Source organism: Anabrus simplex, chromosome 14 (assembly GCF_040414725.1).
Source record: "Anabrus simplex isolate iqAnaSimp1 chromosome 14, ASM4041472v1, whole genome shotgun sequence".
Classification (NCBI taxonomy): domain Eukaryota; kingdom Metazoa; phylum Arthropoda; class Insecta; order Orthoptera; family Tettigoniidae; genus Anabrus; species Anabrus simplex.
In genome coordinates this window covers 39,602,729-39,620,689 of record NC_090278.1, presented here as the reverse complement: position 1 = coordinate 39,620,689, position 17,961 = coordinate 39,602,729, and the positions used below count along the sequence as shown (strand labels likewise).

General features: G+C 40.2%; 1 long non-coding RNA gene across 2 annotated transcripts in view; it reads left to right on the top strand.

The window, feature by feature from the left end:
• The window catches only part of LOC136885742 (uncharacterized), a 59,369-nt gene that overhangs the window by 25,876 nt on the left and 15,532 nt on the right, over nucleotides 1-17,961 (top strand). For both annotated transcript variants that reach the window (XR_011019006.1, XR_010861603.2), the window contains exon 10: nucleotides 7,751-7,860. This is a non-coding gene — a long non-coding RNA (uncharacterized lncRNA). The remainder of the gene's footprint in view (nucleotides 1-7,750; nucleotides 7,861-17,961) is intronic.

Sequence of the window (17,961 nt, the reverse complement as noted above, 5' to 3'; positions counted from 1 at the left end):
CATTATTATTATTATACATACATACATACATACATACATACATTATCATTATAGACTGTTATGCCTTTCAGCGTTCAGTCTGCAAGCCTCTGAGAATTTACTAAACGTAGCCACAATCCTCGATTTGCAACTAGTGTTGTGGCCTCATTTAGTTCCATACCTCTTATCTTTAAATCGTTAGAAACCAAGTCTAACCATCGTCGTCTTGGTCTCCCTCCATAACAGAGTCTATTATTCTCCTAGGTAACCTATCCTCCTCCATTCGCCTCACATGACCCCGCCACCGAAGCCGGTTTATGCGTACAGCTTCATCCATCGAGTTCATTCCTAAATTAGCCTTTATCTCCTCATTCCGACTACCCTCCTGCCATTGTTCCCACCTGTTTGTACCAGCAATCATTCTCGCTACTTTCATGTCTGTTACTTCTAACTTATGAATAAGATATCCTGAGTCCACCCAGCTTTCGCTCCCGTAAAGCAAAGTTGGTCTGAAAACAGACCGATGTAAAGACAGTTTCGTCTGGGAGCTGACTTCCTTCTTACAGAATACTGCTGATCGCAACTGCGAGCTCACTGCATTAGCTTTACTACACCTTGATTCAATCTCACTTACTATATTACTATCCTGGGAGAACACACAACCGAAATACTTGAAATTATCAACCTGTTCTAGCTTTGTATCACCAATCTGACATTCAATTCTGTTGAATTTATTACCTACTGACAATAATTTAGTCTTCGAGAGGCTAATTTTCATACCATACTCATTGCACCTATTTTCAAGTTCCAAGATATTAGACTGCAGACTTTCGGCACAGTCTGCCATTAAGACCAAGTCGTCAGCATAGGCCAAACTGCTTACTACATTTCCACCTAACTGAATCCCTCCCTGCCATTTTATACCTTTCAGCAGATGATCCATGTAAACTACGAACAGCTAAGGTGAAAGATTACAGCCTTGTCTAACTCCTGTAATTATCCTGAACCAAGAACTCATTCTACCATCAATTCTCACTGAAGCCCAATTGTCAACATAAATGCCTATGATTGATTCTAATAATCTACCTTTCATTCCATAGTCCCCCAGTATGGCGAACATCTTTTCCCTCGGTACCCTGTCATATGCTTCCTCTAGATCTACGAAACATAAACACAACTGCCTATTCTTCTCGTAGCATTTTTCAGTTACCTGGCGCATACTGAAAATCTGATCCTGACAGCCTCTCTGTGGTCTGAAACCACACTGGTTTTCATCCAACTTTCTCTCAACGACTGATCACACCCTCCCTTCCAGGATGCCAGTGAATACTTTGCCTGGTATACTAATCAAGGAGATACCTCGATAGTTGTTGCAATCCTTCCTGTTCCCTTGCTTATAGATAGGTGCAATTACTGCTTTTGTCCAATCTGAAGGTACCTTACCAACACTCCACGCTAATTTTACTACTCTATGAAGCCATTTCATCCCTGCCTTCCCACTATACTTCACCATTTCAGGTCTAATTTCATCTATTCCTGGTGCCTTATGAAAATGGAGTTTATTTACTATCCTTTCCACTTCCTCAAGCATAATTTCACCAACATCATTTTCCTCCTCCCCATAAGCTTGGCTGTTCGCCACACCACCATGATGATTTCCTTTTACATTGAGAAGATGTTCAAAATATTCCCTCCACCTCTCCAGTGATTCCCTGGGAACTATTATGAGTTCACCTGAATTACTCAAAACACTGTTCATTTCCTTTTTCCCTCCCTTCCTAAGATACTTTATTACTGTCCAGAAAGGTTTCCCTGCTGCTTGACCTAGCCTTTCCAGGTTATTACCAAAATCTTCCCATGACTTATTTTTGGATTCAACAACTATTTGTTTCGCTCTGTTTCTTTCATCTACGTACCAATCCCTGTCTGCCTTGGCCCTTGTTTGGAGCCATTTCTGATAAGCCTTCTTTTTACGTTTACAGGCTGCTCTCACTTCATCATTCCACCAAGATGTTCGCCTTTTCCCATCTTTACACACAGTTGTTCCTAGGCATTCCCTTGCTGTTTCTACTACAGCATCCCTGTATGCCACCCATTCACTTTCTATGTCCTGAACCTGCTTACTGTGTACTGTTTGAAACTTCTCACTAATCATATCCATGTACTTCTGTCTAATTTCCTCGTCCTGGAGATATTCGTTTGCAGACAGATTTCACTTTCTCTACCCTAGGCCTAGAGATACTTAGTTCACTACAGATCAGATAGTGGTCTGTATCGTCGAAAAATCCGCGAAAAACTCGTACATTCCTAACAGATTTCCTGAATTCAAAGTCTGTTAAGATATAGTCTATTATGGATCTGGTACCCCTAGCCTCCCATGTGTAGCGGTGAATAGCCTTATGCTTGAAGAATGTATTCATAACAGCTAAACCCATACTAGCTCAGAAGTCCAGCAAACGCTTCCCATTCCCATTAGCTTCCATATCTTCCCCACATTTACCAATCACCCTTTCGTATCCTTCAGTTCTATTCCCAACTCTCGCATTGAAATCGCCCATTAGCACTATTCTATCCTTGCTGTTGACCCTGACCACGATGTCACTCAATGCTTCATAAAACTTGTCAACTTCATCCTCATCTGCACCCTCACATGGTGAATACACGGACACAATTCTTGTCCTAATTCTTCCCACTGACAAATCTACCCACATCATTCGCTCATTTACATGCCTAACAGAAACTATGTTGCGTGCAATGGTATTCCTGATAAAGAGCCCTACCCCAGACTCTGCCCTTCCCTTTCTAACACCCGTCAAGTACACTTTATAATCTCCTATCTCTTCCTCATTATCTCCCCTTACCCGAATATCACTTACTCCTAGCACATCCAGATGCATCCTCTTTGCTGACTCAGCCAGTTCTACCTTCTTTCTTCCATAAGCCCCATTAATATTGATAGCTCCCCATCAAATTCCATTTCGTTCGCCAAGTTGTTTCCAAGGAGTCCCTCGCCTGTCAAATGGGAGTGGGACTCCGTTACTCCCATAGGTCCGAGGCTTGCTTAAAGTGTTCTGAGCTCGGTAAATTCATGAAGCAGGATGCTGCCCTACTTGCACATAGTCCAAGTGAGGATCTCTCCTCTAACGGGTTATGGACCACCGGTGAATTGTATAGTCCTAGCCGCCTGAGCACAAGGAGGGCCACGACTCAGAATATGTCCGAGATGCCCACTACCATTCCATAGCAACTGGTATCCCGACTCTCAGGACCACTTACTAGGCCACTCAGCCGTTGCCCATGGTTCACGAACTAGGACGTGACTACAGTAACCCACAAACATTATTATTATTATTATTATTATTATTATTATTATTATTATTATTATTATTATTATTATTATTATTATTATTATTATTATTTCAACGCTGAATCAAGAAAACCTCCCTCCTTGAAGACTTGAATGGTTTTGGATACAATTACACATAATGCACATGATGAGATACTTCCAAACTTACATCAAACTACTGAGGAAAAGTGAAAATGGAGAAAGAAATCTATGATCCACGAGTCCACCCTTGGAAGCCATATTTCCATGGTGTCTCCAAAATGCAGGCAAAGTTCTCCTTGATTACCTGAAAACTGAAAAGAATCTCAGTCTTTTCTCCACTAGCAGTGGATCGGATTTTTTCAGCAGAGTGCTACTTAGCTATTCTCGCTAGCAGCAAGGTAAAGAGCGAGATCGTTCTCACGCGACTTCCCACTGAGGTCCAACCCATACACAAGATGTAGCAAGTGGATGTCACTTGTCCTTGGCTACATAAGACAACATACAGAACATAGAAAGAATGTTATCACCCTGCTAATAAATCTTTAAAAAACACACATATGGTTTCTTCTTTCATAAGTGATAAATTTGCGTGTCTCATTCAAAGCAATGTCTGCATTCTTAGCATGTGCTTACTTCATAGAGGAAACATCTTGTGTGCAACCACGACCTCCAATTCAAAATTTATTGGTGTGTTGTGAGTATTATGTGTTACCGTACTGGAAAAGAAGAAACTTGAGTACAATGGCCATTTCATTTGAAATAATAAAATAGACTCCTTCAGCTTATCATACAGGGTAAAATTGAAGGAAGGAGAAGTAGGGGAAGAAGGAGAATATCTTGGCACAGGAATGGTATGGGCTCAGTACCCCCACTGTTATCTGAGTTGCTGAGAAGAACAACCAGATCACCCTGATGACAGCCAACATCTGATGAGGATATGGTACAAGAAGAAGAAAGTGCTGCTTTATGGTGCTGAAGAATGGACACTTAAAGGCTTCATCAATGAACTGACTGGAGACCTTTGAAACACGGATGAATCACAGAATGTTCAAAATCTTGTGGGCAGACCACATCACCAATGAGGAGGTAGTCCTTTGTACTGGTAAATCATGCAAAGTTTCAAACCTCACAAGATGGAGAAAAGCAGGCCATTTTGGTCACATCTTACAAAAAGACAAATTCAGACTGATATAACTGATCATAGAAGATGAGACAAAAGGCAAACATGGACACAGCTGAAGAAGATTATCCTGGACAGTAGTTCAAACATCAAAGACACGGTAATTCTGATACGGGAAGCACATTCTAGGAAAACTTACTCATGTTTCCTACAGACGGGCAAAGGAGACAGTGCCAGAATAATTTTTTAGACAATCTTCTTGAAGTTTAAAAAAAGTATCATATACATATTTCAGGTCATATATCAAAATAGCAGTTGAGACTTTCATGGCCAGTTATAAATCATGTCTGTATTTTCCGGGCTTGTAGGCTGTGGTCCAGGAGTATATGATGGTCCTGTGTTCATCATTTTCAAGGGTTCTGATTTACTTCGATTGCTCAGAAGCTCACATTGGAATGGAGTGGTGTTGCAATTCCACCTCATTATATATTGCAGGGTACAGTGTGCTGTTCACCTATTGGTCCACCAATATATAGAAAGGTAAGAACATAAATAGGAACACTTAACACCACTCGGGTCAGCTAACACTGAGTGCCATATTCGTTTTCAAATTAAACTGTATTATGGCAGGTTTTTTAGTTTAAATGAACACCTCTCATTCATTAAGCATAAGATTTCAAGTACTCACAAACAAATACACTAGGCCACAGCACCTATTGGAAATGACTTGCATACCACAACCCCATGTAATTGGTCACTATAAGGCAGAGAGAGCTCCGTGAGTAAAATGGATGGCAACAAGTTCACCAGCATTGTGGAGAGTTTGATCAATTCTGGATCATAAACGGAAGATAGTGATTCAGGCAGAGAATTATAATTTAAAATGGAATGCAAGTACATGCAGACTTCATAAAGAAAGTGTCCGTTTCTCTTGCCGACAGAGCTGCAGCACAACAAGATAATACTTTACCGCAACTGTAGCACCAGTTGGGGATTAGTAGAACAATTATAAAAATTTAAAAAACAACATTTGGAACATTAAATCAAATTTAGAATAATTAAAATCATATCATAAAATCAAAATTAAACAAGGTAAAATACACAGAAACTAATAACAGGATGTGGACAGTGCAAAGAACCCTACGAGGTTGTGGATCGAAGAACTTTTGTGGCCAAAACTTCGACCAAAGAATAATTTAGTTAATACCTACTTACAGTTTTTTTTTTTTTTTTTTTTTTTTTTGCTAGTTGCTTTACGTCACACCGACACAGATAGGTCTTATGGCGACGATGGGACAGGGAAGGACTAGGAGTGGGAAGGAAGCGGCCATGGCCTTAATTACGGTACAGCCCCAGCATTTGCCTGGTGTGAAAAAGGGAAACCACAGAAAACCATTTTCAGGGCTGCCGACAGTGGGGTTCGAACCTACTATCTCCCAAATACTGGATACTGGCCGCACTTAAGCGACTGCAGCTATCGAGCTCGGTCCTACTTATAGTAAGTTTATTATAAAAACATTAAATGTAAAGGAAAAAAAAAAACACTACCAGTAATGTAAACACAAAATAGAAAGACAAACCCTGATGTAATTAAGTTGCTGTCTTACAATTTTGCCAGTACTAATCTTCATGGAAAATACTTTTAATGTGAAGCGACCACCTTCACCAAAGAAATAAAAAATACAGGTCATAGTAAAACATTTTAAAATGAATCAGAATTACTGAGATTAAACTTAATGAAAAATTAATTTAAGTTACAAAACTGTTGGAAAAAGCTTTTCTCGTGGCAACGAGATGATGGATGTAAGACCTCGTTACACCATTGAAAATTATAATTGATTTCTGATAGAAAAATCAATGGGTAAACTCCTGTGACAAATTAAAACATGAAATAGAATAAAATTAAGTTACATTAGGAAATTTATTTGCTTACCCCAAGAGAAGGCAAAATCTCCCATGGAGCATACAGCTCCTGTACAACACGTCCGCTCTACATGATGCCAAAGACAGAATTAAGACACTCTGTGATGCGCTTCCCATAGGAAGCCCACGCTGGATGGTATAACCGGAAATGCCACAGCAAAATTAATGACCAATGACCGCACAAGAGTTACCTTTCAATTTATTTAAACCAATCAAAATTTAAGTGTTTAATTGGATGCTTGTTAGAAACCTCTCGAAGCTTGTATCTTGTACAAGTCCCAGAACAATTGGCACGTGCAGTACAGGGTGATCCACAAAGTTAGACGATAAAATTTAAGACGATTTTAAATTATCCAAAAAATTTTAATGAACTAGGTCAAATATATATACTCTCATAACACATGTCACAGCAACCATCTTTTTTTTTGCTAGTGGTTTAACATAAAAAACATATCAACGGTTTTCAGTGACACAAGAATAGGAAAGTGATGAAATTGGGATGGCAGTTGCTGTGGCTGTGGCCTTGATTAAGGTACAGTCACAGCATTTTCCTGGTGTGAAAATGGAAAATCATCTTCAGGGCTGCTGATGATGGGATTCGAACCCACAATCCCCGAATGCAACCATACAGCTACGCGATCCAATCTGCATGGCCAATTCACTCGGTCAACCATCTTTTGCCACAAGGGTGACAACAAAGCATTTTCCATCCAAGATACTCAGCACACAGAAGAAGAAAAGGCAAACTAGAATGTGTAAGGTCTGTCCAGATGGAGGAAAAAAGAACACTGGTCTTAGGGTACAAAAAACAGAACAGGTCAATGTGTGAGGTGTGTGATGTTGGTCTGTATCTTCCGGAGTGCTTCTGAAAATCTCATTCCAGACAGGATTACTCAAATTTTAAGCTAGGAATGGCACTGTACTTGAATTTTTCTGATGCTATTGATGCCAATGATAATATTCTAACCATATAATATAGCTTATATTTTCCTATTTCTCATTTGTGTTATCAATTTTCCTATGAAAGCAGTATTGAAAGTTTTTTAAATATACTTCATTAAAAATAATTTTCATAAGGTTCCTATTATTATATTTAAAGATAAATAGGAAATAGGAAAGATGATTCATCAATATAAATGGAAGCACATGTTTGTGATTGATTTTAAAATCTTTCAGTAAAAAACTGAATATAGCCGCACACAAAAAAAAATCCAGTATGCTCCTACCAAGTATGACTAAAGTGAGTAGTGTGGAAAGTGTTTGTAGAATAACTACAATGACAGGTCATGTTAGAAGAAGGAGCAATAGAAAAGGTGACAAGGTCAAAAACACTCTCCACATCTTACTGTACACTGTCATTCCCAATGTAGACATGTTCGTCACTCATCCAGAGGCTACAGTTCTCTTCCAGGATGAAGATGACCAGTGGTAACCACGTGGACAGCATTCTGGAGATCCAGCATGATACGACAACCTCAATGAAGATTTGGGGATTTCGACTGCAGGGAAGGTAAGATACACAATCTGCACCTGTTCAGAAGCTTTGTACTTAAAAAGTTTATTTTTTACAGTAATCTCAACAATTTATAGGTAGTGTAAAAAGACAGATTTGTTCCAAATGAAGATAGAGAGATGTGAATGTCGTGACAATCCTCACATGTTTCATTTAGCCAGTAGCCATTAACACATTCACTCCCATATCCGACCGTGGCCGGATTAGTTTTCACGTGTGTAAATACCATATTCAACCTTAGTCGGATAACAATTCATGCCAGCTTTTTTTTTTTTTTAACGTTCAACTGTGCTTTAGATGACACAGACATCAGTTTGCTGGTAGATAGCGGGTAGATGAATATTTACTCAGGTTTGGGGTAATTTCCCGCATTGTGAGATGTGTGATCTAAATAACACTTGCCAGTCCTGAGGTCTGCCGGCCCTGTGGTGTAGGGGTAGCATACCTGCCTCTTACCCGGAGGCCCCGGGTTCAACTCCTGGCTAGGTCAGGGATTTTTTATCTGGATCTTGGGACTGGTTCGATGTCCACTCAGCCTATGCGATTAGAATTGAGGAGCTATCTGACGGTGAGATGGCAGCCCCGGTCTAGAAAGCCAAGAATAATGACCGAGAGGATTTGTCGTGCTGACCACATGACTCTTCCTAATCTGCAGGCCTTCGGATTGAGCAGCAGTCACTTGGTTGGCCAAGGCCAAGTCCCTAGGTCTCTGAAATGTGTGGTTGGAATTCAAGTTGTGCTGAAAAATCACTGGGCTGCATGATTGAATACCCATGGAGAGAGTTTGAAGTGAATGTGTTAGGTGCCTAAATTTGGTACTCAGTATTATGGAATTAAAACCAAATACATTAGTCAGAATTTGAGAGTGCTTGAAAATTTACTGGGGTGGAAATATTCTGGCATTCCACAAACTCTCTTGAGATTATCATTAGTTAAAGTAGTAGTATGTCTTCTTTTCCTTCATCTTTGGCCTCCCTTTCATTTCATTTGCTATTCCACAATTTGTTTTAGCATTGCTTCTTCATTATTATTCATCTACTGAATAACAAGTGCAAATCAATTTACATTAGCAGAATAAAACATACAAACACCATGAAATAAGGAATGTAGAATATGGAAATTTTGGCAATATATTTGTCGAGGTAACATATCTAATTTATTAAATGTACAAGACTACAGGTTACCGGGCGAGTTGGCCGTGCGCGTAGAGGCGCGCGGCTGTGAGCTTGCATCCGGGAGATAGTAGGTTCGAATCCCACTATCGGCAGCCCTGAAGATGGTTTTCCGTGGTTTCCCATTTTCACACCAGGCAAATGCTGGGGCTGTACCTTAATTAAGGCCACGGCCGCTTCCTTCCAACTCCTAGGCCTTTCCTATCCCATCGTCGCCATAAGACCTATCTGTGTCGGTGCGACGTAAAGCCCATAGCAAAAAAAAAAAAAGACTACAGGTTAATATCCGCGCGAGAAAAGCCGTCGCAATTGCATCATGCTGGTCTATTAATAACCATTAATAACCGGTGTAATTGCCTGACTGTTAAATGCAAGCATGCAAACATGCATGCATTTCTTATGACAGCAGGAGCATTCTCGTGATTATCCCATGCACCCTGACTGCAGATGGGTACGTCCTTCTGGTGATTCGACCTGTTGTACCAGAATTCATGAACAGAATTCCCGGGGATGTCAGCTTGTGGGATGGAGTTCCATGCTTGTTGCACTTGATTGGTCAATACAGAGATGGTTAATGCCGGTTGTGCATGACATTGGAGTTGTCGTCCAATAATGTCCCATACGTGCTCGATTGGGGACAGATTGGGGCATTGAGCAGGCCAAGGCAATATGTCGACACTCTGTAAAGCACGTTGGGTTACAATAGCACCATGGGAGCATGCATTATCCTATTGGAAAACATCCCCGGGAATTCTGTTCATGAATTCTGGTACAACAGGTCGAATCACCAAATGGACGTACACATCTGCAGTCAGGGTGCATGGGATAACTACGAGAATGCTCCTGCTGTCATAAGAAATTGCTCTCCCCATACCAGAACTCCAGGTGTGGTTCAAGTGTAAGCATAAGAAATAAATTGACCTTTTCAATACAATATATCAAGTAAATGATATTTCATCAGTCTTGAGACTAGTTTCAGCCATTTAGTGGCCATCTTCAGCCAAATAAAATTAAACAGATTGTCAGATAACTAAAACAAATGTATACCAGACAAAGACAATGTTGCAGGAATAATTATAACATTAAAATACATATAATAACAAAAATTATGGTTATGAACTTCTTGTCATAATATGATGTCTTTGCCTTAGGACCTCAGGCAAAGAAGTAAATCTGGAAATGATAGCCAGAATTAGGAATGAATAAACATACAGAAAATAAATTAAAAAGGAGAAAAATTATTTATGAGATTCAGCTCTAATGTCTGATGTACAACAAGCACTGACTTGCTGGAGGAAGCAGGTAGGCCATGTAAACAAAGGAGTAGATAAGGAGAGGAGGGGGTAAAAAAGGGATGGGAAGGGGAGGGTGTGGGAGGGGAGAAGGAGAGAAGGGGTGTTTAAGATGGGGCTGAAGGATGAAGAAAGATAGACTGCTGCTGAAAGGGGAATTTAAACAGATTATAAAAGAAAGAATTATTTTTATCTGAGACATGATTACTAAAGATAGGAATTTAAAGGTCAAATAAAATGTTTGATTTCTCTGAAATTTCATTTTTTTAAAATTATTTTACGTCCACATTGGAGCACTTTAATAAATCCATATACATTTAAGTCTTAAGAGTATTAGCTACAAATTTGGCTTATGTTTCTTCTACTCCCAGAACTTCTTCATTCTTTCCAACCTGACTGCCCTTTCTTCGTCAGTTATGGTGTACTGTTTGCGTGTAAAAGTTTTTAGTTTAAGTCTCAAGTCTTTGTTTCTCGGGATCCTCTTCTCTTCTTGATCTTCAATTTTTTCTGCATTGTCAAGCCTGACTCATCTAAATCATCTTGGACTTCTTTGAACCAATTATTCTTGGTTTTACTTTTCCAAAAGTAGTTGAAAATATCTTTCAATACCCTCGTTTCTGGTAGTCTTGATATGTGGCAGGATAATGCAACCTTCCTTTTCTGCATTGTGTCTATTATTGACTCAGTTTCCTGGTATACAACTTCATTAGGTAATAACAGCCATTGTCCATCTACTTGGTGTTTTTTGTTTATGATTGTTTCTAAGGATTCTTCTTTCTGTCGTTTGTAATTTATCTGTTGTTGATTTTGTGTTCAAATTGAATAGTGTTTCACTAGCATAGGTTGCTTCAGGTTTAATAACGGTAGTGTTTGAATCTTGCATTTATCGAGAGAGATTTCTTTCTTGTAGGTTGGACAGGTGATATGTTGTGCTTGTTTCAATTTAGTTATTCTATTTTCTACCGATACTTGCTCATTTAAGTTCCAAGTAATAATCTCCCCAAAATACTTGAATTTAATTACAGTCTTAATTTGTTTGGTATTATTCAGTGTGATAGTTGGTGTTTCAACTTTGAAGGATGGCATCATTTCCATTTTTTTCAAATGAGATTTGTAGTCTGACTTTTGCTGCTATTTTTTCGAGTTCTTCAATTTGGTGTTTAGATTGAAGTTAATACTGAAAAACTGTTCCAGATGGATATAACAATTTTCCATAATATTGAGCAGGGGGTCTTTTTGTACAACTTTGAGAATTTTCATGTCTCGGTTGATATTAGTGAACTTACGGTTAGTATCACTCATGTGCTCTCCCATGGCCAAAAATCTGTTATATTTCATGCTCTAACATGCTCTAAGTATCTTGTATGGCAGCTCCTACCTGTTTGACTGACATAAAATGAGTTACAATTATTACAATTGAGTCTATAAACACCTAACTTGGTGAACTTATTGCTATGATTAGAACTGGTATTGTGTAAAATATCTGTGTTTCTGTTACAAGTTTTGTAGGCTATTGTGACATCATGCATTTTAAATATGTTTGTGATTTGGTAGACTTGTTTATTATTAAATATAAAAGTAGATAAAATATTGTTGTGAGTTTTTCCTTTTGTTAAGGTGGTTGAAGGTTGGTGTTTATTTTTATTAATGATTTTTTCTATAAAGGAGCTGTTGCAGCCATTAAATGTAGTTATACTGTGAATGGTGTTTAATTCATTTTTAACACGTTCAATGCAGATCACACGCTAGGCGCATGACGCTACTTTATAAGCAGGTGCGGAGCACGCGCCTAGCACGTCATGGGACGGTTGCTAGGAGATGTGAATCACAGGTTTCCCGCATGGCAAGAAAGGCTCTAATTGTCATCCCGCACATTGTTTAAGTCCAGTCTACTAGCAGATTCATCCGTAGCCATATTTGCGCATGCGTATTCCATTTCCCGCATATTTCCTCTCCACAGTTGTCGTCATACGTCGTCATTCATTTATGGGATCTTTGAGCAGCAAGACCACTTTAATGCGAGCTAAGGCACTGAATTTTCTGTTTATTATTACTTCAAGAGAATTACGAGTGATTCCGCTTTTGAAATAAATAAATTCCACTACTGCAATATGTTCAGTAAAAGTACTGAACTTGTAATTGTGTTTATTCTTGCATCATATATGTGTATAACACGAAAGAACTTCTAATTGTTATTTACTCCTCACCACATTTATAAGTAACTTGAAAGGACGTGCAATAATCATTTTTGACTGCATCATGATGCTTATGTTATCATTTTATTTATATATTTTTCTGATGGCCGACAATGTGGTTCCTTCAACATCACGGGACCTACACATTTAGCGAAAGTATTTCATTTTTGTTTGTCAAATTCTGTAATAGAGAAGTGTAAATATGAATATACACTGACTGACAGAGCAAATGCAACACCAAGAAGGAGTGGTTCGAAAGGGATGAAAGTTGGGGAAAAAACAGAGACGGCACGGACGAATAATTGATGTTTATTTCAAACCGATATGCAGGTTACACAATGCGCACGGCATCGACTCAGTAGGATGTAGGACCACCGCGAACGGCGATGCATGCAGAAACACGTCGAGGTACAGAGTCAATAAGAGTGCGGATGGTGTCCTGAGGGATGGTTCTCCATTCTCTGTCAACCATTTGCCACAGTTGGTCGTCCGTACGAGGCTGGGGCAGAGTTTGCAAACGGCGTCCAATGAGATCCCACACGTGTTCGATTGGTGAGAGATCTGGAGAGTACGCTGGCCACGGAAGCATCTGTACACCTCGTAGAGCCTGTTGGGAGATGCGAGCAGTGTGTGGGCGGGCATTATCCTGCTGAAACAGAGCATTGGGCAGCCCCTGAAGGTACGGGTGTGCCACCGGCCACAGCACATGCTGCACGTAGCGGTGGGCATTTAACATGCCTTGAATACGCACTAGAGGTGACGTGGAATCATACACAAGAGCGCCCCAAACCATGATGCCGCGTTGTCTAGCGGTAGGGCGCTCCACAGTTACTGCCGGATTTGACCTTTCTCCACGCCGACGCCACACTCGTCTGCGGTGACTATCACTGACAGAACAGAAGCGTGACTCATCGGAGAACACGACGTTCCGCCATTCCCTCATCCAAGTCGCTCTAGCCCAGCACCATGCCAGGCGTGCACGTCTATGCTGTGGAGTCAATGGTAGTCTTCTGAGCGGACGCCGGGAGTGCAGGCCTCCTTCAACCAATCGACGGGAAATTGTTCTGGTCGATATTGGAACAGCCAGGGTGTCTTGCACATGCTGAAGAATGGCGGTTGACGTGGCGTGCGGGGCTGCCACCGCTTGGCGGCGGATGCGCCTATCCTCGCTTGCTGACGTCACTCGGGCTGCGCCTGGACCCCTCGCACGTGCCACATGTCCCTGCGCCAACCATCTTCGCCACAGGCGCTGCACCGTGAACACATCCCTATGGGTATCGGCTGCGATTTGACGAAGCGACCAACCTGCCCTTCTCAGCCCGATCACCATACCCCTCGTAAAGTCGTCTGTCTGCTGGAAATGCCTCCGTTGACGGCGGCCTGGCATTCTTAGCTATACACGTGTTCTGTGGCACACAACAACACGTTCTACAATGGCTGTCGGCTGAGAAATCACGGTACGAAGTGGGCCATTCGCCAACGCCGTGTCCCATTTATCGTTCGCTACGTGCGCAGCACAGCGGCGCATTTCACATCATGAGCATACCTCAGTGACGTCAGTCTACCCTGCAATTGGCATAAAGTTCTGGCCACTCCTTCTTGGTGTTGCATTTGCTCTGTCAGTCAGTGTATTTATGTCTGTAACATACTTTATGCATTTGTTTGCTATCCACGGTAAATAATGCACAGTAATCTACCAACGCGCGTGACGCGTGATCCGTGATCCGTGATCCGTCTGGTGACTAGTATTACTTCTCAAGTTCAACCACCGTGTGGGTCACGCACCAGGCGCGTGAGTGGGATAAGTCCACGAGTTCGATAGAACTCGTCCTACCAATGTACAAAACTTTGATAATTACAACTTTCAAGAGTTCTTCACAAATATTTTATTCAGGTTGGCAGATATGTCCTGCTAATACACAGTGAATGTGTTAAGTTCTTGTTTAGACAGTGGGATGCTAAAAGCATGGTGTACCATACTATGGTATGCTGCACATTTATGGGCATGTGAGTGTATGGAATCTTGATGGATTGTGTTAGCGGTTTGTGTTGGTTTCTAAAAATCTTGTAGCTCAATGAACCAGGTTGTCTGATGATCATTAGATCTAAATAATTGAGTTTTTTATCATTGTTTGATTCTAGTGTAACTTGATATGTGGGTCAATGTGATTAAGATTGGATAGAGTGGTGATGGCATCAGTTGCACTTTCAATCATGATCACAAGAGTGTCATCCACATATCTTGTCCAAAAAATAATATTACTAAAGATGTTGTTATTATTAATTTTGGTATGTTCTAAATAATCCAGATAGATTTCAGCTAGTATGCCTGATGCTGTCAATGCCATAGCTAACTCATTTTGATGATAAATGGTATTGTCAAATGTGAAATAATTTTTATTCAAAACCATTTTTAGGATAGAGATGAAATCTTGAATTTCTAGTGGGCTCAGGCCACCGTGTTTATTTAAATTGTTGTGAATAATGGGACATATTTTTGAAATCAGGATGCTTGGGTACATGTTAACAATATCAAAGGAATGGCGAGAACAGCTGGGTTGAATAGTAACATGATTTAGTTTTTCAACCAATTCATTAGTGTTCTTAATGGAATTCCCAGATAAAAAAATGGTAATTTCTTTTGAGGAAATGTTGGATGAACTATGAAATTTTATATAAAGGACTGGGTCTGTAATTAATGATAGGTCGGATAGCAATATCAGTTTTATGCATTTTGGGAAGTGCTTTGGCAGTTGGCAGACCTGGATTCATATTAATTTTTGAAATCGGAATGCTTGGGTACATGTTAACAATATCGAAGGAATGGAGAGAATAGTTGGGTTAAATAGTAACATGATTTAGTTTTCTTTGTCTGTTAATAGACATGATGCATTTTTTAGTGATTGTTTAAGCTAATGCTGAAATTTTAGTGAAGGGTCTCTTTTGATTACAGAAAATGAGCTGTCTGTGAATAATTGTTTAGTTTTTTCTATGTAATCTGACTTATTCATAATCACAGTGGAGTTGCCTTTATCGACTTTTGTTTAGATAAGATCATTGTCAGTGTTTTTCTTCTTAAAATCTAATATTTATTTTTGTATTGGGAGTTTAGTTTGACATATATTATTATTATTGGAAGTGATTATTGGGATGGAAGAGTTTCTGTTAGATATAGAGTTGAATATGTTTTTCAGTTTCTTTTTAGCTTCAAATCAGTGGCGGCGCGTGACTTTTGTCACTGGGGGTTCAACAGAAGGAAATATCCCCCCCCTCAATATCTCCTCTCCCCCCTGTCTCCTGTGCCATGACTAAGTTCAGAGAATGGGCATAACAGTGCACATAATGTGCATGCCTAAAATCTTCCCTGATGAGAACTTGCACTCTGAATGGTGACCAATCATTACATTTGCTCCATCGTAACCTTATGAAATCAACTTATCTCTATTATCCAAAACTTCGCTCAAAGAAAATTTTAAACACTCTGCTATTGTCTTAGCATCATGACTAGAGGATAGAGGAAACCCCAGAATCTTTCAACTGGCTTACCGTTGGGAAGAATGATAACAAATTGTGCTCTAGTTGATATATCGGTGGTCTCATCTGCGATTACCGAAACGAAGTGCGCTGTGGTGATTTTGTTTTCTCACGACTCAGATTTCATACATGCACGAAAGCAAATCATTCTGAATGTCTTTCGAGGTGCCTTTGAAAACAGTAGCTTTGGACAGACGGTCTCTTAAAGCAACGTCAATTTCAGAATTAAAATTGACGAGGCCTCGAAATATGCCAGGATTCGATGATTCACTTGTATCGTCATGCCCGCGCAATGCCATCTCAAACGCGCCACATACTTTACACAGCACATAACAAATTTTCCGTACTTGGTCGTTGTCTCTTTCCACAGACTGCCTGTAAGCACAGTCAAATTACTGACGGTTATCGTGTCTTCCCAGGAGATCGAATTGTAACTGGGCAAGCATATGAGATTTAGAACTTCTGTGTTTCTTTATTATTATTTTTTGGACAGATATCCTATATCTACCACTCCGACTTTGGTCCAAGTACCTTCGCTTTCATCACTCATGAATCATAAAAAAGGAAAACAAATCAACATATCAGTAATTTCGCACCCACAGATCCACTCGATTCTTTTATACGGTATAAATCCATTCTGAATTTACGCACGATTTCATTACTTTTACTTTTAGGATGCCTCGTTATATCAAGATCAGGCATTGGGCGTCCGGTCCTTAATCTTAATCTTAAGTTTACGCTCAGGAGAGAGAGGGAGAGAGAGAGAGAAATAAAAGTTTGTCTTCTTAAGTATCACATCACTGTTCAAACTCATTATGTAGCTCCTTACCTTTCCCGGGAACAAAAATTATGAACGCAACTACAGTGCACAAAAATACACACGGAGAAAATATTGCGACTTCTTTATGTCCTAAAAATCAAGTTTCTGAACGGCACAACAGTGCAGAAAAACACTCACACGCTTGCACAGCGTACAATAATATTACGAATTATGATAACTATTGCACACTGTTGTAAACACTAGCATCACACTTGAAAAACAGAATAAACTTTAGGGATGTATGTTCGCAATGTTGGTAACTTAATTTTAAGAACTCCTGTGGCTAGGCAATTAGCGTTTTCTTTGGTATTACATTCCCGCTACTCTTTGCATCGGTGATTTTTAAGTTAATTTTCTCTCCAAAAAGTAATTATTCCAAAGAAGGCAAAATTTGGGGAAATACATCAATTGGAATTTGGCAGTTTAATGTGGCTGCTGGCAGTAATGATGCTCTTCAACACTAGCGCTAATTATGTGCACTATTTTCTGCTACGTAGTTGAATTCCTGTAAGGGCAGCAGATGGCAGGCACATACCCCAACACAAGGTCAGTCTACCTTGCCCCAACACCCCCGACAACACGACTAGAGAGAGTGGCATATTGCGCATGCGTAAACCAAGGATATCTGTTTCTGCGATATCCTGGTCTTGTCTACGTGCCGGCCGATGTCCCCCCGCACCTCGCCACTCCCTTCGCCCAGGTACGGACGGGGAGAGCGCCTTCGAAGGGGGTTCATTCCAGACAAGTATCCAGCCACGGAACGTGCGCAGTTCACATGAATTGAAGCCAGAACGAGTATATTACGGATAGATGGGCTAAGCAAGAGCTTCGAGATTGACAAGGGAGTTATGAATATTAAGTAGTTGAATATAATTTGATATAAACTGGAGGTTCATTGCTCCATTGCGCTATACCAGAAACCGCCACTGCTTCAAATCTCATTTCTTCTTGTTAATCTACTGGCATATCTACTAATGGCTAACTCGGCTTCCACCGTAGTGGTAATGATGTCATTGAGAAGGTTGGAATTTATAGCTTATAATTAGGTCCAATGTATTGACGCCAGAGACAGTTGGAATTCAGGC